We start from the raw sequence: 23,515 nt of genomic DNA, 5'->3' as shown, positions 1-23,515 counted from the left end.
TTAGGGTCCCCAAATACACAAATAAATGTACCAAAGACTAATAAAAGTGGGTTTAGCAAAATAAGACCCCTTTAAGTGATCATCAGCCACTTAAGTGGGTAGTCGCTGGCAATACCATAGCAATGTGGAAACCTGCTGGTGTCATGTGTGTCAAGTGAGACAAACATCACATTCGAACTTGTCATCTGATCTTTGAAGTTTAACTTATTTGATTCATACCAGTGACATTTATCACCTCATCAATATCAAACACTTCTCTTGTCCCACTTCGGATGCTTTTACACTTTCTTTATTCAGGTTCTAACAGAAGATTAAAATCAAATTGATCTTTTATGTAAGAGTTGACATCAGGTGCAGATATTGAAGTCATAGATCAGATGTTAGCTTGACGTTATCAGTTTAACAGTCTTGCCATAACACTAGACAGTCTACAGCTAGGTGAAATGTTCACAGAATTTTCTGCGGTAGTGCCCATAAAACTTACTCTTTTCTTTTATCATTAATAGCAGCTTGACATCCAGCAGCTAGGTGCATTACTGTCACCTACGATGTTCAAGTGTGGACCAGAATTAATAACTAGCATAGAGCAAGGCATTCAGTGTTTGAAATAATATGTTAACACCACAACTTCTGGATGTGACAATAATGTAACTATAATGTCAGATTAATACTGCAGTTGTTGCAATTTCCAGTTTAGTAATTAGCATGTTTAGTATTTAGCTTGTTACTTTGAGGAAAGCTGACAAGGTTTTGGTGTTGGAAATGTGGATGTAATAATACAACCATTTTCAAACAGTCATGGTTGAATTTTAACCCAAAGACTTAATCTATAAAATCTTTAAGATCGGTAGAAATGAAGACAGTGATTACAATTATGTTGTTTTAGGCATATGTCTTCAGAGGATGGTGACCCACTATACACAAAAATACAGCAAAACTCTAATAGGAGAACTGAAACAGATATAAAGATTAAAAAGTTTAACTGACATTATTAACCCTGTTTGGTCTCCGCATTTTACTCATCGTAATAAACATACCACCTTGCATTAGCATTAGCAAACAGCACACATTAGGAGTAGTGGTCTGCCATTGAAGGTGCTCAGGGACCAATTACAGATCTTCATCAGCACTGTGTTCACAGGAGAATGAACCTATGTGCTTTAATGGTGGAAGGAAACCAGTATTAGGCTGAGAACATGTAAACTCAAAGGCTCAGATAAACTCTGATGGAGATTTGAACCCAGAATCTTCCAGCTATGAGACTGGGTCACAGATTGGTTGCAAGCTGCAGCTTACCACTAGATGTCATTAAATACCACACACTGACTCTGTAAATGGTAAACATAATGCCGTATCTGTTTCTAACTTACATTATTTCTTGTACTTACTTTGACGAAGGACCAAAATGTAACTGCTGTCAGATATATGTACTCTCAGCACTCTGTCAAAGATTCTCTGAGGGATAATTATTATTATTTTATTTTCTTTCTTTCTTCTTTCTTTCTTTCTTTCTTTCTTTCTTTCTTTCTTTCTTTCTTTCTTTCTTTCTTTCTTTCTGTCTTTCTTTCTTTCTTTCTTTCTTTCTTTCTTTCTGTCTTTCTTTCTTTCTTTCTTTCTTTCTGAGGGACAGTGCATATTAATGAACATCTACAACAATCGCAGCTGTAAATATGCCAGATTGTAGCAGCAGTGATATTTTCCATCTGTAGTCCCAAGGCAGGTGACAAGAAATACAGTTGACAAAAAGGCAAAACATCGTAAAAACACACAGAACAACACAGTGAGGACAGTCTACTGATGTTCACAGGCTTGGTTTTCCTTCATCCAATGTTTAAGTTGTGATTTGAAGGAGGCAGTATGATTGTGACTCTCTTATATTGAGTGGTAAACTGTTCCAATATTCAGTTCCAGTGACTGAAAGTGTAATTTTTCCAAAAGTAGTGCACCTGCGTGGCACCTCACAGTCTCCTCAAGCTTTGGCCCTGGTGACCATCCCACTGACAGAGTGGGATTTAATAAAATCTGTCAAAGGAGGAGGGGCAAGTCCATGCAACACTTTAAACATCAGGCATGCATTTTTAAAATTCGCAAGAAGCAAACATGAGACAGAGTGAGCCATACTACAATACCAAACCAAAAACTGTTCACATTATGTCACTTTGAGCTTTCAGACTAATTTTAATTTCTTTTCATATCAATAAATGAAGCGGGCACATTGATTTGATTTGGAATCCATTTAAATTTAATAGCAATTTGATCATTTTTTGCTCCTCTCTCTCTCTCTCTCTCTCTCTCTCTCTCTCTCTCTCTCTCTCTCTCTCTCTCTCTCTCACTCTCTTTCTCATTCTCTCTGTCTTATTTCAATTGAATCGGCTGGAATTAAAATTCAGACTGAAACTGAAAGAAACTGAAACTATCTTTACAATATGTCTGCTCGATCTGTTCTGTTGGATCTGTACTGAAGAGCTAAAGAGTAACAGACTCTTAAACACTTCTGTAAGATGCAAAAAAAGCAGACTTGCTTTTAACCTTGCTACATCCCACAGCTTTTTTGCCTTTGAACAGTTGAAACCTTCTTCCCGGTTTACTTGTGCTGACATCTGTTTTTATCTAATGTCTCGTGTCAGTACAAAGAAAGACCCAGATTGACACATTTGAATTCATCATAACTTGTGAAACATTCAGTGAGGTTACTGTTAATGTGTCTGCAATTTCAAAGTCAACTTTTCACGTGCTTTTTCATTGGCCTGAACTGTGCTGTCTGTGTAACCCTGACTTTTTTGTGATTCTGGAAAGAACACAGAACTTTAAAGAAAATGATGAAAAGCATGCTCTTTTCTATGCAAATGAACTGCTTTTCCTTTTTGAGTTGTATCTTCTTCAAGATGCTCCCTGCCAAGAAGAATGAATGAAGTCTACATTATTTTAACACATTATTAGGCATGTTTATGTGCTTATGTACACATCGTTAAGACTCACAAAGTGGACTTACCTGACACAAGAAAGTGGAAAAGACAAAATGTACTAGAATAGATATGACTAGTGCATTGACCTGTGGGGATCTACGGGTTCTAGATGTGGTGGTTTTTATGCTGTTGTGTATTCATGCATGCTGTACTGCATTTGTCCAGCATTAACTGCCAAAGCGTTCTAGGTACAGCAATGTGATTGTAAGGCTATTACTAATATCTCCCAAAATATTGGTCCTATCCAAAATATTGGTCCTATCAACTCGCTGTTTATCTAGTCTGTTCCTTGACCAAAAGTACATAAGTATGCCACACTGCAGCAGTCAGATCTTTCCGGATTTTATGTGAATCCCGAGGCACACATACATGAACACATGCACACAGAGGCCATTTGCCTTTTATAATATACAGTAGATAACACTATTTGGTAGGCCTGTAACGGTACACATACCGAACTGTTTCGGTAAGCACCTTTCTGGTTCGGTACACAGCTGTACCGAAACGGCACAGAATGTTGAGAAAAAGAAAAAGGAAGGAAAGATGTTGTTCGATGCGGAACTTTAAATCCGCACAAGTTCAACATGGGCATATTGAAGGAGCGCACACTGACCCAAAATATGAAATAGAGGCGGCCATAAGGTTAAAAAAAAAACAAATATGATGTGAACCTGGAAGGAAGAGATTGAAGACCCTCCACCATCATTACAGTCCTGTTTGGGATCAGTTCAGGTCCCGGTGAAAGACAACAATGGGGAAAGAGAAGATAAGATTTTTTGGCCAACACCCCCCGTTTTTTTTGACAAATCGCACCCTGTACACACACACACACACACACACACACACACACACACACACACACACACACACACACACACACAAAGTGGTCTAAACAGTTTGTTAGCTGTCCTAAAATAAATAATTTGGTTAATTTTTTTTTTTGTCAATGAATCTCTTCAGTTTGTTTAAATAGAATACAAGTTTGCCCTTTAGTTAATGTTGCACTTCATGTGGAATTTTTTTGTTGTTATTTTTATGACTGACAGATGACAGACTGACTGACTGAATGATTTTATAACTGACAGAACTGTGATTTGATTTTTGTTGCTTGTTCAAAACTACATGTCAGGGAAAAGTGCAATACTAATGTTTAAAATACATTTAGTAATATTTTACTTATTTTATTTTCTATTTGATTTACAGCAGCAGAATTATATTATTCCTGTTTTTCTATATTCTGTTGTCTCCAAAAAGTGGGGGGGAGAATGTTCAAAAATTCATAAATGCATTAAAGACATTTTGAGGGGTTTTCTGTCTTCCCGTACCAAACCGAAAAAAAAAACAAACAAACCGTGGCTTTGAAAACCGAAAACATACCAAACTGAAAATTTTGTGTACCGTTACAGGCCTACTATTTGGTATTTGGTGTAGATCTGTGACCTACGATAAGAATCCAACAAGATGACTGTGCCTTTATTTAGAAATATATCAGAATCAGGTTACTTTATTAATCCCAGGGTTAAAGTGTTGTGTGTTACAGTTGCTCCATTCAGGTATAATAAAATATGTCTATTTAGCTAAAAGAAATAGCCTCTGAAATGAATATGGGGAAATTTACCTGCCATTCTATCAGCCATGGGGGTTAAAGCCAACTATTTGTTTTGGTTCTCAATACTGATGAAAGTGAAGACCATTATGTAGCTTCTTATGTAAAATCTGCCAAGACATCTAAATTTAAAAGCACATTTAAAGGCAGATTTAACCATGCAGCTGTAACAATAGTTCATTTTAACCTCTGACTGCAGTTGTATTACAATACTCCACATTTTAATCAACACTGCAATACAATACAAAAACATAGATCACACACTATTCAGGAACCTGATAGCAGCAGTAATAAGAGTTATTATTCTATTGGTCCTGCTATGTGGTAGGGTATATCTATGACCAGAGGGAAGCAGTGTGAACTCTACCCATAGAGAGTGGGCAGGGTCTTATTTTTGATGTAAGAAGGCCGTACCAACAGATAAAAGAAAAGGTATGAACTGACTCAATAAAACAAGAATAAAAAATCTTCATAAAAGTCCTGTCAACATTAAAACTCTGGAGATTCCGGTGCGCTTTTTTGCAAACAGCGTCCATGTTGTCTTCAAACAACAGTGTGTCATCAATGACTGTGCAAAGATATTTATACTGTTCTACTGTTTCAACTGTCTGATCAGGACAGGAGAGATGACAGGTCATATGTAGATCATCTAGTTTGAGAGACAGACACATATACTCATGTTGTGGCAAAATCTTCAAACTGTACTTTGACAACGAAAACCAATACTTGTCGAGACTAAATCCTTTGCCTTTATCTGAAAGTTCACTGTGTCCAACACAAGTAATGGTTTGTCTGACCCTTTGTAACCATTTGTGGTCATTTTTGTGTGAGATAGATTGTAAAACAAACAGCGTAGTTGTTGAAAATTACAGCAGTTTTTGAAAATTATCCATTTTAATGTGGACAGGATATGACCCTTACAAAGATGGGTCGTGGTTCAACATTTATTGCCAAATTTCATGTGAGTTGACAGTCAGTTCAAAAAGAACATTTTGAACATAAAAATGTTAAAGTTTTTTTGCTTTCACCACTTACAATGAATCATATTATCAAAAGATTCAGAGAGACCAGGGAAATCTCAGTGTGTGAAGAAACCACTGATGAATGTGTGTGACCTTTGTGAATTACACAAAGAGGAAGACCTACTGTATCGGTGCCCATGTGGCTGATGACTGAGTGGATTAAAAACAAAAACTTATATAACACAATAGTATAGATCACTCTGTCCCAGCTTTATTGAACGTTTACAAAATGCAATTAAGTTGGTCCATGAAAACACTGAAAATCTTTTCAAACAAATTAACAATTCACAGATTTTACTTTTTATTACATCCTTAAATATGTCCCAAGTTCTATGTAGATGTTGTTCCTCCGTTGTATTAACTTAGAAAACAAGCTTTCATGTATATGTGTGAAGGTCTGTGTATGCATTTGCAGGTCTACACAATATCTCATGCATTACTTAACAGCAGTGCCTGTAAGCTGCAGTAGGTGAGTGGTTTTCTAAGTGACATTGCTCCGTGTTGTGTGTTTGTGAACCACTTAGTAAGTAAATGGGTGAACACAGTCTGTGTGAGTATTGTTTTAAGTAAACTGGTTCACATTTTGCGTTTGATTGGTTCTGTAAATGTGCAAATTTTGTCATGCATGACTGTCGGCGTGTGCGAGCGCTCTGTGCATGCTTAATAACTCCTTTAATAGGCTGCAGCAGATTGAGCTGTGATGCTTTCCAGCTGAGACATTTTTGGGTCAGAGTGTTTTTTCCTAATAATTGCTTTGATCACAGGAATAATTAGGTTTTCCTCTTCCTCTTCTCAAAACGCATGTTAGCTGACACAAGCACCTGCTTGCATGCATTTCCCGCTTATCCTTCAGTGTTTAGTGACATAATGCTGACAGAGGATTGAAAGAAAGTCCTGCCTGTCATTCAAATTTCTGCTTTTCTCTTAAGGAGAACAAGCAACACCACCTAAAATGAGGTGTCACGTTAGAGTTGGGAAGAAATTAAATCTGTTTGAAGCACACAGCAGATAAAGAACATTTTTAAGAAAATCTTCACTTGCCAGAATATCATTCACTTATTATAATATAGTTTCTGTATAAATAGGGCAAACTGCTTTAATTATTATGATGAATGCACAGTCATTATTTCTTTCAAGTTTAAAGGCTGATGTTTGGTCCTGACTGAATTTATTATTTGTGATTTTAAACTATATGTTAAAGACATAAGATGAAAATGATGTAAAAGATGCAACAAGATAAAAACAATTGTAGAGACACAATGAGTAGAAAACAACATAAAAGATGAAAAAAGACAAAGTGATGTAAAATATGAAACAAGATGATACTAATGTAAAAGATGACCATACAAAAACAATGAAGATGATGCATCAAGACATTAGCAGAATGAGGAAAATTATGTGAAACACACAAAATGAAAAATTACATGAAAGATGCAACCAGATGTTATGAAAATGATACAAGATTCAGCAAGATGAAAACAATGTAAAAGTCCCAACAAACAAATCAATATGAAAGATGCCACAAGACTAAAATGGTGTAAAACACAACAAAATGAAAATGATTTAAAAGATGCAACAACAAAAGAATAAGACACTCAACCACTGTTCTGGTCCTTGTTTGCGGTGTGATGAACAGAAAAAAAAAGACAAAGACAAAAACACAATGTAAAAGGCCTGAAAAGGTAAAAGTAATTGAAATGACATAACAGGTAGTGTCTGGTTTTGTGATTTGATGTGATTATTTATTTTCTTAATTTTGATTCATTGTTAAAGGCCGAGTATAAAGTATGAAGTATGAAGCACCTTGACCAATAATAATCCTTCATAATCAGCATTTCTTTGTCAGTGTGTGGTGGTGTATTTAACTGTATGTTATGTTTTCCTTATATTTTGCTGTGTTTGGGATGTTGAAGGGGTGTGTCTCCAGTCAATAGTGTGTGACAAATTGAACTATATAGAAATGTTGCATGTACAGTTGCATCTTTTGTTTGTACTTTTCCTCAAGAAAATTCCCTCAGTGTTTTGCAGAGGTGTGGGTGTTTTGATGTTTTTACAGTATAACTGTTGTGACAGATTCAGGAAATAACATTTTATTTGCATTACAAGCCTTTTTTCCTCACTATTTTCACTCTCTCACTGCAGTCTTTTGCTCACTTAACCACCAGTTCCTCCTTCTCACTTGCAAGGTGGAAACACAGCTAAATCGGTTTTATTTGACAGTATAAACAATGAAACCTTCAGGTTTGTATGCAGCTAATTTCATGGACATTTGAACAAAACCTTCACTTTATCTCACCAAAGTCAAAAGTACCTGTTTAGCCCTTTAGCTGTTAAATCTTTCTGATGTATAGAATTGAAAATGCTATAGAATTATTATCAATGGAACCCATTTCAAGCAAAAAATGGCAACAGTATTCAACCCACTGCTCACTTTCTATATAATGAATATGCTAGAAAGTTTGGACAACCATTGCAAAATGGCTTATTTTTTCACTTCAGAAAGAGTTTTGACATGATCAAGTTTCTTCTCAGAAACTTAAGCCATCAAGGTAGTAAATATGCAGCGAATGAGAAATTCTTTTCCACAGGTTTAATTTTGTAAAATGAGATTTTCCACAGGCGTGGTGAAGAAGAAGAGTTTTGCTGATTTTCATTCTGTGTGTGTGTGTGTGTGTGTGTGTGTGTCAGCCAGTGCAAGTGTCTATGAAAATTCAGATTGCACATGACTGTAACATGTTTCCGTTTCTGACAAACATGTGAAACCTGCAAAGCATCTGTACATTTATCATACTAACAGTGACACATGCATGCAATAATCCAATTTTTGTTCTTGTACAGATTATGGGAATGCTCGATTAAGCACTTTACATGCCTGAAATATTCCCATTTCCTATTAATATTTATTAAATCACTCTGCTCCACATAATTCCAGTATTGATCACCCTCTCCTAAGTTATGTAATGTCCCATCTTAACGCCTCCATCAAACGCAGTCTTGTAGCTCATACAGCATGACATGCCACTTGCATGCTGTGCACCCTGTGACCTTAATGAATGTTGTTGCAAGGGCTAAACGGTGGCTGAACACTTCAGATTAGAGCAGATAATAAAACTTTAATAATCCCTGTGGGGAAAACTGAGTCTCTGCATAAGTGAACAGAGGACAAGAATAGAGCAACCTGGAAACTTCAGGATAATACATGTAATTACAATCGAAGAACACACTGTGCTGAGGTTAACATGCAGAAACGATAGAGGTGAGACATATTTGTTGACAGTTAAAACGTGTTCATACACAGTAGAACATCTGTTCAAAAAATATGGTTGCAGCCAGTTATGTTAATACATTTACAGATTTGCAGAAACACGTGTCACTGCATCCTTCAGCTTGTGTTTTGTACAGAGTCTTTGTTACGTGTTATTCTCTTCTTTGCAGCTTGTGCTTCATGCCATACCGTTACATTGATCATCAAAAAGTGAATAAATGGGGTATCCACTCCTTCAAGTCAGAGCAATAGGCTCATAGACAGGTTTATCAACCCAGTGAAGTGAGCAGTATTGTTGATAGACACACAGTTTGATTGTAGGCTGAAGCCCCTGTCTGAATATTAGCTGACAATCAGATGAACTTTTTTGATTCTTGCAAGTAAATTAAGTCCTGACAGTAACAGTGGTTGAAAGTGTATGCATTACAACAATAAGAATAATGAAAATAACATTATTATTGTGAAATTGTACTGGAAATAGAGCTTTTTTGAATAGTACATTTGTCATGTTGTTGGTATGTAAGAGTATTAGGTGGCGCTATGTTACACAAGGCTTTAACAAAGTAAAAAGCAGTAGGGCATTCTGTTATTGGTTTCCCACCAAATGTGCGTTAACTCACCTCAAGCGAGTGTTGTCACACAGACTGACCTTGGAACAATGCTGCAAGAACAAGACTGAACCTTGGAACATTATTTTTGTCATTTGGTTCCTGAGATTTTATTAACGTAGATGACAATGTATAGTAAGGTTTTCCGGATAGTTATTTGAGTTTTTCTAAACAGTAAACGGCTGCCTCTTGCAGCCTTAACTTACTGTGCATTACTTTTCCATTGCTGGTACCATCTCACTCACCTTGGCTTGGTTTTGTCACCAGCATGACTGCAGCTATGAGCAAGGTGGCAATGGAGGAGGATTAAACTTAAAACTCTAAGGTATAATTTATGATATGGAATGTGATATAAAAATATTTCTGGTTGATCTATCAGGACAGAGCCGATTTGAAAAATGACTTTGACTTTTTCAGAGTTTTCCCACGAGCTAAGTTTGTTGTCCAGTGTTGTGACATGATGATACACATATATAGTAATGTAGGGACAATTTTGATCAACCAGTCTGTGATCTACATGATTTTCCATCTCATTCACTATTGAAACTCTGCAAAAGTGATATAGAAATAGTATCTGATAGTCTTTATCAGTCCCTTCTTGCATACAATGAAAAAATACACATAAAAACAACCTGGCCAAGTTGACCTGATGCAGTCAGTGGAAAAGCGACAGTAGATGCTTTAAGGAAATTGGGCCTGGGCCCACCACTCAGCTTACCTGCATCCAGTAAAGGTGGGCACATTTCACTCATCTGATTGTTTCTATGAATTGTCAAAAAAGTAGGAGTGTACAGTGACATAGAATACTGAAGATACCTGAAGACGTGTTTAAAGACGAGCATCTTAATCTAATCAATTCATGAGGCCAATAAAGATTCACAATTCTCGTGTCTACTTGTATTATTGTATGATTAGCCTACTTATTTCTTCTTCTTTTTTTTCTCCTCTTTTCTTCTGTCCTTCTTCTTTCTTTTATGTCTTATTCTTATTCTAGGAAATTCTATTGTACTTTTAGAATGTTAGCCCCTTTTTATGTATTTGGCTGTAACATTTGAGCCTGAGACAACTTTTCTATATCTGTCGTATTTAACAGTTTCCTTCCAGTGTATTAATACTTCATAATCCATGTGATATTTTATTATGTGGGTCATTTGTCCAGGACAACAGATGGAAATTAGCTTCTCTGCTAAATCTGGTGCACGCGTCTTGTTCCTTGCAACTAATGTCAATACGCACTGTCCTGTAACTAATTAACCAAATAAATAAATAAAATGAAAGAAGTATTTCCCCTCAGACCGCATTCATAAAACAGACTGCTGACAGGACACCTATTAGTGCTTTTATTATCAGTTTTTAGAGGAAACAGATTTTAATATCTGTGACGATGCCACATTACTGTTAGGCACATAACATGGATGTAAAACTTGGAAGCCAGAATACTTTTTGGCATTTGCGACAGTGGAAAGAACGGCTGCCATCTCAGAGTCCAACATCCACTTCTAATAATAATGCATCCATGGGCTGAAAAACGCTCTCATTAAAGTGGCATTGCAGGATGTTAGTAGGGCAGAAAACAAGAAGGAGAAAAATGCTAAAAGGTTCTGAGAGGAAAAGCTGAGAGGTGGTGATGTTTGTCTTCAGGGTTTAGCTGTGCTTCAGTATTTATTTCTCACTGCATTTTACTTCTACTCTTTAGATGTCAACACCTACAGTACTTTGCAAAAGTCCTAGTCCAACATTAGGTTTGTTGGTTTAGTAAAGTTCTAATGACCACACATATGCATTTCTCAGTCTTTGTATCAAGATACAATCTGGATAAATGTGAAGTATGTACAACAGTAAAAACAAAGGTTTCACAGAAAATCAGCTCTTATAAGAGGTAGTATTTAGTGTGACCTCCCTTTGCACTTAATTTGTCTTTAATCCTTTTGTTCAGACAATATGAGATTTAGTGCATTTTCTGATGTCTTATACCAAGTTTCATTCAACACATGTCAGATGTTTCAAATTGTTTGATCTGCTTCTTGTCATGGGGACAGGGGTCACAATTAATAGTTTCTTTAACCTTTAAAACCCATTTAGTTCACTTTTTGTGCAGCTTCTACACTATACACATATTTCCAGTATTTTCTTGTTGTATCTGAAGAAAAGAGAATGAGAAATGAGTGTGTATATATATATATATATATATATATATATATATATATGCTCATTTCAATCCTCAAAAACACCACTAAATGTAGCCAAAGACTTTTGCACAGCTCTGTATGTCTGTACTTTCTCTTCCTTACATTTTAAACACACTTATTTCCTTAGGTTTAATGCATTTGAGAAGAATCTATATCATAATACTGGAAGGTCTCAGTGTGTGTGTGTGTGTGTGTGTGTGTGTGTGTGTGTGTGTGTGTAGCTATCTCAGCAGAATTCTGACAAATGTAGGTTTTTAATTGGCCAAGTTGGTACCTACAGTTGAGGAATAATCCCATCTCCACATTAAATATCTCGGCAAGTTGATAGGACCAGTATTTTCAGAGATATTAGTCATTTTGGAATACAGTTGCCTTACAACCACGGAAGCGCAGTACCATGCTGCATGACGGGAAATGAAGTTAAAAACAGGAATGCCTCATTTACTCCCGCGGTCCCGACATATTATATTACATATTATTACCTGCAGCCTGGGCCGCTGTTAAGGGGGGGCAAACATGACAAGTCCCCCTACAGTCTAGGACCACTACCCCTCCCCCCCCAACAATCACGGACCACTATCTCCCACTTGACAATCAAAGACTGCTATCCCCCACTCTGACAATTGCAGACCGCAATCTCCCCACATCTACAATCCATGGTTCCCCACGGGTCTCATACTAGTTAATCATAATCTTTATTTTGCATCTCTTCATGCAACCCCCAGCGAGGCTAATTTTAGCCTAATGGATGAAATGAGAGAGAAAAGATCATTTCGTGGTGGATCCATCAGTGCAGATCACACATGACAAATATGACAAGAAATGAACAGTAAAGATGAAGAGATCATGCTTTGACCCCTGCAGCTGACACTGAAAAATGATTTGCACGTGGGAGTGAAGTTAATGTTATTTTTATGATGTGGTGCCTGGTTCACTTTGCACAGAAGACCATAATGACTTTTGCTTACTTGTTTTGAAAACACTTGGCAGTCTCTACTTTTTCAATTTTACTCACGTAAAGACCCCTCTTACCAGTCTCTTTTTCCCCAAATCTCCCTGTTCTTCAATAATCTATATATGTCTGCCTATTTTTATTTGCCATTATATCAGTCATGTTATGCTTTATTTATTGTGCAAATATTTCTGCAACTTTAAAAAAATAAAGGTGTGTGGTTCAGTAGTAGTAGAAGTGTCATAAATATTAAAATTTTTGTCTGATGCCTCTGGGAATGTGTTGACATGTATTATTTAGTGTACCAATATTATCATCAACAAAAACTGATTATGAGTGTAGAACTCATGACCACACTGTTGATGTTTTCTTACCATTACAAATCATTTCTGCATGAGTCATGCTCGTTGTGTTTTTTTTTTTTTTTGTCTGTTATATCATCAGGCCTGCAACATGTCTGCTTGTTACTATAAATGTCTGTTTGTTATGAAATGATACACCCAGTCATCTGCCAGTATCTGGTCTTCTTTGCATCTCAAATAGAAAATATTCAACTCATGTTTGGAGGTTAAAGCATGTGATCTCAAGGGAACAGGCCAAGGAGAACTTGTAGTGAGAGTGAAAGCATTTTATTTATTTGTTATCTCTGTAACTGTTATATATCTTGAACAGCGAAATACACACATGCAAAAAAGTGCCAGATGGTTTCAAAATAACAGCTTTTAGTCAATGTGTGGAGGTTTGTTTTAATGCACATAGTTTTTTTTTATCGTGTGTAAAGGGTGATAGTTCACTTATATCATTAATATGGTGCATTATATCGTAGTTAAACTTGATAGTGCAGCTGTTTGATTTGTTGTGAACTTTGGGTCAACAAACAGCAACTTAGCAAAGAAAATAACATCACATAATGGCTTTATACCTTCATAAGCCTCAAAATCAAAATCATCTGTGTAGATGAAAAGCTGACATTTCATCATCAAACTTCATGTGTCCAGTGGGGAAAACAATGACAGCGCTTTTATTTTTATCACTTTGTCACTTTCCTTGACTTCAAAGTTGTTTCTTATCTGTTCTCATTTCATCTGGTCACTTAATTTTGCATTTGGTCAAAAGCCCCTTGGTGGTAGTTTTCCTCACCAGAGTAGACCGGCAGAGTGGCTCACTACTCCCTCTAGTGGTCACATCAATCTGTCAAACTATTAGTGTGAAAATATTCAATTCATATCTCTACAATCCAATTTTTGCTAGAACTTCATAGCTGTTTATTCTAAACCCTCTCATGATAATTTTAATGTATTTTTTAATTAAAAGTTTAAAGCAGAAATATTGCATTCACTAGAACATCCAAGTGTTTCATTTGATGTTATAGTTCACAATAGTATGACAATACAAATATATATCTAAAGTTAATTAGTTTTTTTGTCACTTCACACATAGTTTCCTATGATGAGTAGGGAAGTACAGTGCGTTTCAAGCCAATTCAGACCAATCAGGCGTGGCTGGTCCCATGTTAATGATAGTAATCCGTTTCCACATTTTCTTTTGTAATACACATACGTTGCCTGACACACAAAGGCGTCTGCTATCTGAAGGAGGGGAAGGCGAGAAATGAACTATGAACGATTAGAAAATGAAAGAAGATTGCTGTTGATTAGCACTCGTTAATTAACTCCGTCAGCCTCCCGCCTGCTCTCTAGCCGACCTATCACTGACGTGTAGCCTGACTGTGTTTAACTCTGCTTTATGTATGTGTGTATGATTTTCACTACTGAGAGTTGCAAGCTGAAAAATACTCTTTCTCCCTTTTCTTCCGTTCAAATTGTGTCATGAAAAACAAATGAGTGTCCTTTTTTATGCATGTTGTCATTGATATGCATGGTTAGAAAGCCTCTGGCCTTCACAACATTCATGATTAGCAGAATGGGGCTATGGTTAACACCACCGCTGCACAGTATGCTGCACAATATGCTGCCAAGTTAAATTGAATAGTGATGAATGATTGATAGTGGTAGGAAAGAAATTAAAGGAGAGATGAGAGAAAGACAATGAGGAGGAGGCTGACTTGGAAAAAAAAGACGAGGCTGCACGAGGAGGAGGAAGGTTTCAAAGGTAATGCGTGTGCAGAGAGAGAAAGGTGAATGAAGGTTGCATAAATGAGCGGAATCTGAGGAGTTTGGAAGAAAGAGAGCCAGCAAAGACACAAAAGAAAGAAATGAAATCAATACTGCATAGAGAAGAAGGCTCAACCAAAACAAGGACATGTTTAAAAGGAGAAGGAGACGAAAGAAAGTTAGGGGCAGGAAAAACACAAAGAACAAAGAGAGGGTGAATCAGGAGCTGGGAGGGATGGAGTGATTTCATAATAAGATAAGATACGGGAAACGAGATTCAGAAAGAAGCCCCAATTTCACAGTGGTGTGAGTGCCTCAGGATTGTGCTGTTATGGCATTACAAGGAGCGCTCCACTTGATTGCGCATTAGTCCCATTGTTTAGGGAGCTTGGCACATGTTTTATTTAGCAGGCTTGTTCTGGCTGGTTGATCGCCGGGTGAAATGCAGTGGACATTTGTTTGTTCTCCTGCCTTGGTGTGTGTAGGTCCAGGGTCGCAGATGTCTCCTCACTGCTAATAGATGGTGCAGCATTAGTCAAGTGTGTCAGCCTCTGCCCTGCTTTCTGCTGGCACCAACGTTATTATCACCCGTCAAAGCTTCCGCTCGGGGAAGATTATTTCAGGCTTTTCTCGATTTTTACACGTTTCCACCAGGAGATTTCTGTATTCCTGCTGTTCTGACTGAGACATAGGAAACAGTATCACGAGCAGTAGTACCACAAGTACACACTTGCTGCTATGTGTCATGGTTGTAACGTTGAAGAGAGAAGAAAAACTTCTTCTTGTCCATGTTTGACCCTGTGAAGCTCTTTCTGTTGATCTCTTGACTTCTACCAGCCCTCAGCCCGAACTGTCTGTTGTGGAAACTATGGTATCCATCTGTTCTGTGGTTCAGAATTAGAATGACTTTAATCTGCAAGTGTAAATAGAAAATACATTTCGAATGCACTGAATATAGTATGAATATGAAAATTCAATGTGTATGTGTGTCCTTTTGCAACAAGTTGAAAGTAAAGTTAAGAAAGACATTGTGTCTTCTGACTTTGTGGTTAAATGTCAGTGTTAAAGACCAGGGAACATTTGTGAAATGGGACACCCTGAGACTCTAACTAGATCTTATACATAGGGGCCCAGATACCAAACAAAATATACAGTTATACAAGTTCAAAATCATGCATCTAAGTTGGACAAACACACCCGTCATGCCTGTCATGACAAGTGAGCCATGTTTTGAATGGGCAATCAGAACATTTATTAGAAGCAAAAAGAATGAGACCAGAATAACTCACAGAAAAAAATGAAGTATATCTTAAGAGGGGTTAATCAAAAGTCTATGGGAGCCATAGTGTTTTTGGAGTCACCATCTAGTGGTAAGCAGAGGTACTACATTAGAGCTGTGGTCCTTGCCCCTTGGTTACTAAATATGATGTGTCATGTTCAATATACTACTTTTTTAAATTTAAAAAAATATATATAAATATTACATATTTAAATGTAATTTCTGCCTGAGTCACATCAGATGACAGCAGAGGTCATGAAAGTGAAATTAGTAATCTCACACTGCTTCACACATCTTTTGGTGTGCTTTGACTGAGAGCCCTAGTGTCAGAAATTGTTTAAAATTTAAATGAAAGTTAATGAATGTCCAAGATTGGCTAAAGCTACACTACAACTCTTTGTGTGCTGAAGATACAACCCTGTTTTACTGCTTCCGTGTCAGGTATGTGTCCATCTCTAGGTGGATGTATTTTACTGAAACAGCTAATTTTGTCACACACTTTGATCATTATTAAAGATATGTCTCTTGAGACAGACACTCTCAGGAGAAAACTCAATGGACACAAGTTTCTAGAAAGGGGACAGTACAGTTGAACCCCAACTAAAAATAATAATGCAACCTTCTGTTTCATACAAACGCAGTGCTTTTGCGCAACTTGACAATTCTGAGTTTTTCGACAGGATACACACAAACAGCTGCTCTCTTACCTTTTCATTACAGACCAGCTTTCACCTAGAGTCAGAAACATCTGTATGCCCCCTAACCCTTCATTATTAGGGACTGATGAGTGTGACAGGTAACAGAAATTCAACTTGGGGAGGAAAAAAAATCTCTCTGAACTGAGGATGATTAGTAAAGCAGGAGCAACCGTCAGCAGCTGCAGTGCTGTGTCTTTGTATTTATGTTTATTTTGGCTTTTATGCAGTTGTTGCTCTTTCTGTGTGTTTCATTTTGGTCTCTTTCTGTAAATATACATCTTCAGATATTTTCTTTACAGTATGTGCAGGTTTCCTTTGTTGGGGTGAGTGCAGTAGTTTTGTGGATCATTAGGCTGTTGTCTGAGGCACAGTACAGACAGGGCTATCGGTGGGCTCCAGATAAGCTCAGATCACAGTGCTGTCGGCCCTTTGCTAGATCCATGATAATAGTTTTTATCAAACTGCATGCAAGTGCATCAGGATTTTTTGTGCTTCTGTTTATTATGTCTGCATCACCATTTCTGCATAGGTGGTTTCTGTCATAATGTTCAGTGATTGATGGAGATTTCTACAGTTTCTAAACCTGAAATAATCAGTTACAATATACAACATGAAGACAGAATTTTTTTGTTTACTGTAATTAATTCCTGATATTGTCTACAAATCCAGAAACTTTGGTCTGTTAAAATGCAATAAAAACCAAAATTTGTGGTCTCTTAAATTGTTTGAGCCTTTATTTAACTCACAGTAACACAATGAAAACATTTCAGTGTTTTTACTGACCTGTTTAATTCTATTTTCTAAGTACGAAATTACTTTTGTTATTTGGTTAATGTCAGCTCGATATTCAGTTCCAATTTTTTTTTCATTATTTCTTGTTTTCATTATGTTTATCAGGGATGCACCAATATGTTGGATATCAGTTTCGCAATATTTGCAGACCTTTGCCATTATCAGTATCTGTATATAAGTCTTTCACCAATGGCAATGGCAGATATTTATGTCATGTTATATTCAAAGTTTCTTTACAAGTTTATGTTTGAATCTACTTTCAAAGATAGTGAAAAGTTAAAAGACTTTAAAATGTAACTTTTTATATATTTATAATGATGATTTCTTTGTTAAGATGTGGATAAATAGCGACAAAATCAAAATTAATAAACACAAAGTAACATCAATATCGGCCAAAAAGTTTACAATCGGCACATCCCTAACTGTTACATTTAATTATCATTATGTCTTTACAAATACCTGTCTCAAAAAGTGGCTTCATTTATCTTGTAAATGGTAAACTGAACTTACAGTACAGGCCAAAAGTTTGGACACACCTTCTCATTCTTTGCATTTTCTTTATTTTCATGACTATTTACATTGTAGATTCTCACTGAAGGCATCAAAACTATGAATGAACACATGTGGAATTATGTACTTAACAAAAAAGTGTGAAATAACTGAAAACATCTCTTATATTCTAGTTTCTTCAAAGTAGCCACCCTTAGCTCTGATGACTGCTTTGCACACTCTTGCCATTCTCTTGATGAGCTTCCAGAGGTAGTCACCTGAAATGGTTTCCTAACAGTCTTGAAGAAGTTCCCAGAGATGCTTAGCACTTGTTGGCCCTTTTGCCTTCACTCTGCGGTCCAGCTCACCCCAAACCATCTCGATTGGGCTCAGGTCCGGTGACTGTGGAGGCCAGGTCATCTGGCGCAGCACTCCATCACTCTCCTTCTTGGTCAAATATCCCTCACACAGCCTGGAGGTGTGTTTGGGGTCATTGTCCTGTTGAAACATAAATGATGGTCCAACTAAACGCAAACCGGATGGAATGGCATGTCACTTCAGGATGCTGTCGTAGCCATGCTGATTCAGGTTGCCTTCAGTCTTGAATAAATACCCAACAGTGTCACCAGCAAAGCACCCCCACACCATCACACCTCCCCCTTCATGCTTCACGGTGGGAACCAGGCATGTAGCATCCATCCGTTCACCTTTTCTGCGTCGCACAAAGACACGGCGGTTGGATCCAAAGATCTGAAATTTGGACTCATCAGACCAAAGCACAGATTTCCACTGGTCTAATGTCCATTCCTTGGGTTTCTTGGCCCAAATAAATCTCTTCTGTTTGTTGCCTCTCCTTAGCAGTGGTTTCCTAGCAGCTATTTGACCATGAAGGCCTGATTCACGCAGTCTCCTCTTAACAGTTGTTGTAGAGATGTGTCTGCTGCTAGAGCTCTGTGTGGTATTCATCTGGTCTCTAATCTGAGCTGCTGTTAATTTGCGATTTCTGAGGCTGGTGACTCAGATGAACTTATCTTCAGCATCAGAGGTGACTCTTGGTCTTCCTTTCCTGGGGCGGTCCTCATGTGAGCCAGTTTCGTTGGAGCGCTTGATGGTTTTTGCGACTGCACTTGGGGACACATTCAAAGTTTTTGAAATTTTCTAGACTGACTGACCTTCATTTCTTAAAGTAATGATGGTCACTCGTTTGTCTTTACTTAGCTGATTGGTTCTCGCCATAATATGTATTCTAACAGTTGTCCAATAGGGCTGTCAGCTGTGCATCAACCTGACTTCTGCACAACACAACTGATGGTCCCAACCCCATCAATAAGGCAAGAAATTCCACTAAGTAACCCTGACAAGGCACAGCTATGAAGTGAAAACCATTTCAGGTGACTACCTCTTGATGCTCATCAAGAGAAAGCCAAGGGTGTGCAAGGCAGTCATCAGAGCTAAGGGTGGCTACTTTGAAGAAACTAGAATATAAGAGATGTTTTCAGTTACTTCACACTTTTTTGTTAAGTACATAATTCCACATGTGTTCATTCATAGTTTTGATGCCTTCAGTGAGAATCTACAATGTAAATAGTCATGAAAATAAAGAAAATGCGAAGAATGAGAAGGTGTGTCCAAACTTTTGGCCTGTACTGTATATAATATTTTCTACACCTTCATGGGCCCCAAAGTGCTTTGCAGTTCCTCACATTCACCCATTCGCACACACACTTGCCATGCAAGGCGCTGCTTGGCCCTATTGGGAGCAATTTTGAGTTCAGTGTCTTGCTCAAGGACACTTCGACATGTGGACAGCCAGGATTCAAACCACCGACCCTTTGCTCTACCAGCTGAGCCACAGCCGCCCTCAAGTCAATTCAGTCACAAGTTAATTATTTTGTTCAAAGATGCACAGTATTTTGCATATTGTTTTTTATATACAGTAGATATAGATGGAATTCTGGCTGTCTGAGGTTTTTGTCCATCCCATTTCTCAGACACTATTCACCCAATGCTTTTCAAATTTAACACACATGTTCTTTACCACTAGGAGAGGTGCAGTGCACAATTTGATGGTGAATTAAAATTTTTAGAAATTTCACATTTTGGAAAATTTTTTGAAAAGACTGAAAGTTAAGACTCAAAATAAATCCCTGGGTAGACAGGGTATCATTGAGCAGGAAGGGCAAAGCTCTGCTGACTTCTTCACTTGTTTTTTCTTTATTGTTGTGCTGGTCTCACCTTAACTATTTTGAATTTTAGTTATGCTATTCCACCGTGTACTTGGAGGCACATCTTTTGTTGTTATCCATTGCAAAATCTTTGAACTGTATTTAGTTACCCAATATATAGTAATTAATGTCAAAGATGGCTGATTTCTGCCATGGTTGAGTTTTTTTTCAGCCATTTATATCTACAAATTGGTCAGATATTGACTTTTTTCCTGCACCAAGCTATAAGCGTTTAGAAATCCACTTTAGCTTGACCTCTAATGATTATAGTACAAAAAAGTGTAAAAACATTTCAATGCCACTGAGGAGACATGACTCCTTCAGTATTATTTCATTGTCCAATTAATATGAAGAAGCTGGGCAGAGCTCACATATGCAGGCGTCGCCAAAGAAACAATGACAGCCTATCTTACCTTCATAACTGCTAACAACAACATGTGCGTCACAGCAGGTGAAGCACTTGCATAGATTTCACCATTATTTCACAATTATTTCACTTTGGTAAAGAACAAAAACTCACATCATCTAGTGTATTTGAAAATGCAGTGACTCACTGTTCATCAGTAGTACCTGTTTTACTGTTAAGACATGCACTCACCCACTGGGAGTTCACACTTTATGTAAACACACATCAGATGTAAATTTTCTTAAGATTTTCCCTGAAGAGCTATCACCACAACTAGATTTGAGCTCTGTGCTGCCTTTAGAAATCCTGCCTCTCTATCTGTACTTTATTTTACTTTTCTCTGTTTGTCTCTGCACATATGGCACCTCACTCCTCCAACTTGTAGCCTGAGTATATTTGTCTAGGTGTTATCTGTGTGTGTGTGTGTGTGTGTGTGTGTGTGTGTGATGGCAACAAAATAACGGCGTTAATTTGCTTTTGTTGAGGTGAAAAGAGCTATCAGTCTCCCACCCACCCTTCTGGAAATGTATAGAGGTCTGGCTTCTGCTATATTCAGCCATTGTTTGTGGAGGAAACCTGATTAGATGATGTTTATGTGCTTGGGAGCGACGCTTTAGGCGCCTCTGTGATGACTTTAACCAGTTAGCAAGATACAGTACGTGCAGAGAAACAATAAGCTTTGTCTGAAGAGAAAGTCAGACTAAAACAAGCAGTGGTGAGAAAGAAACTTTATCATTTGACAGAAAAATATGAAGTAAGAAAAGTGTTTGTGGGATTTTTTTTTACTGTCTCTTTATAAAGTACATGTTGTGTGGGTGGGAATTTAAGGATATATGTGCTTACAGTCTCCATGCCTTTATGGAGGTGTGCGTTTATGCTTTTCCACGTGGTAATATGTTGTTTTATATGTATCTACACACCCCATTTACTGAACATATTGGGACATTTTCTAAAATAGAATGCTAATTGGATTCTGTACATGTAAACAAATGTAGATTTAGGCACCTCTAGCACACTCAGAAAAGTTGGGTCAGAGGGATGTTTACCACCATATTACTTCGACTTTTGTTTTTTTTATTCCAATGTCTTCACATAGAGGACACCTTCACTCAAGAAAGTCAGCCATGTGGACACTGGTGCATCACCAGACCATCATCTACAGTACTGTTGCACCTTTCAGTGATTACTCTCCAGATGTTTTTTTCATCTTTAACATTTGATCTGACACCAGTTTTTATGAAAATGTACTGAAACACAACACAGATAGGACATGTTTCCACTGTTTTTCATTTCATCTGAGATGAGCTCAGATCCAGAGATTTCAGAAGTGTTTCTGCACAGAATAGATGTTGTTTTTCTCTTCATGTAAAACAGATTCAGATTAAATTTCTGGATGTGGCAGTGAACTGCGTTAAGTGACAGTGGTTTTCCTGAAGCCTCAGTCACAAAGCTTCTTATGAACGGTGGGTTCGTATGAGTCTCCTGGTTCGTACAAGATCTGGAGTTCGTAGACATTTGTGGAGGGAGCAGTAGTTTCTTACTACCACCTTATGAAGTCAATACGGCTGCCGTTCAAAACACAAGAGCAACTTGAGGCCTCCCTGAGAAAATGACGTGATTTTGTGTTGTACAAACCCTGTACAGTTGTCACGGTCTTCATAAGGCTGCCTTGGGATCGTCCTACCGGCGGCCACTTCATGAATTAGTTTGTCGTAACTTGGATGTATGGCACCCCTATGTAAAACTCATGGTACTTTTAAGTCGATGGTAGGAAGATCTTTTGCTGTCTCAGAATATTTAGCTCGGTATATAAACAATGACTATGTACTAAAAGTCCTGTTTCGTGATCATCGCATTCAAGATGGTAATAATGCCCACAAGACTGAAACTTCTACATCTGTAGTCATGTCCACTTTCACCTCTACAAAAAACTTAACATAGTTTAATCGTAGAGTACTGTTCTTCATTCATTCATTCATTCATTCACTCATTTTCTGAACTGCTTTATCCTCCAGATGGTCGCGGGGATGCTGGAGCCTATCCCAACATTAGAGATGTCCACATGTAATTTGGTGATGACTGATGCTTTTTTCAGACATTAAACTACGTTAAGCTTTTTTTTACATTAAGCGTTTTAGAATGTGGATGTGCGTTTTATGTGTTTGGGATTGTGTGCTTTCCGTGATGCTGAATCACGCATTCCTGTAAAGTATGCGGGAAAACTGACCTGCACTGTTAGAAATTAGGAGTCATAATAAGACGTCAAATTAAGAAATTTGAGGTAGAGGGTATAAGAATAAAACAAAGATACACAAGAATAATAGAGAGAAGTGAACGTTAAAAACACTGTCACGCACATTCTCTCCATCACCATTATCCTCATCCCTGTGGACTGCATTATCTCACTGCAGATTTTGTGTTGTTTCTTCAAGCTTATTTTTCTGTTATTAAAACACTTTATTCCCGTCAGCACTGTGCATTTGAGTCCAGTCATTCACTCTATCTTGACAATTTGTATTTGATCCCCTCTAAGAACGTCACCAGTGCTGCACAAATGACGCACTACTGGCTATAAGAACACCTTATGTCTGTCTTAAGAAAGCCATGCGAATCTCTGTCTGTACATTTGTGTGAATGTTATAAGGGACCCCTATTAACAATATAATATGTTCTTCTGATCTATTTGTGGCCAGCGCAGGGACATGTGGGTTCTGGAAAGGCCTCCTGATCCACGAACGTTGTCCGTTGTTCTTTGATTGTTCATAAGGCATTCGTAAGGGGGTTTCGAACGGGGGTTTCATAGTGCGTTCATGGAAAATCTTGGACAAGATCACCCACCTGGCTACGAACTTAGGAATGGTCCATGAACATTCCATTCTTATAAGTCTGCTTTGAGAAAATTGT

General features: G+C 37.6%; 1 protein-coding gene and 1 long non-coding RNA gene across 2 annotated transcripts in view; one reads left to right on the top strand and one right to left on the bottom strand.

Moving 5' to 3' along the window:
• The window catches only part of snx29 (sorting nexin 29), a 265,361-nt gene that overhangs the window by 117,158 nt on the left and 124,688 nt on the right, over positions 1 to 23,515 (top strand). The window lies entirely within an intron of this gene.
• Positions 1,244 to 22,272, bottom strand: LOC115439705 (uncharacterized). The gene is made up of 3 exons (XR_003938289.1): positions 22,105 to 22,272; positions 13,863 to 13,869; positions 1,244 to 1,254 (listed from the first exon to the last, which is right to left on the bottom strand). It is a non-coding gene; the product is annotated as an uncharacterized LOC115439705 (long non-coding RNA).

Source organism: Sphaeramia orbicularis, chromosome 19, assembly GCF_902148855.1.
Source record: "Sphaeramia orbicularis chromosome 19, fSphaOr1.1, whole genome shotgun sequence".
Lineage (NCBI taxonomy): Eukaryota > Metazoa > Chordata > Actinopteri > Kurtiformes > Apogonidae > Sphaeramia > Sphaeramia orbicularis.
This window is presented reverse-complemented; position numbering and strand designations above follow the sequence as displayed.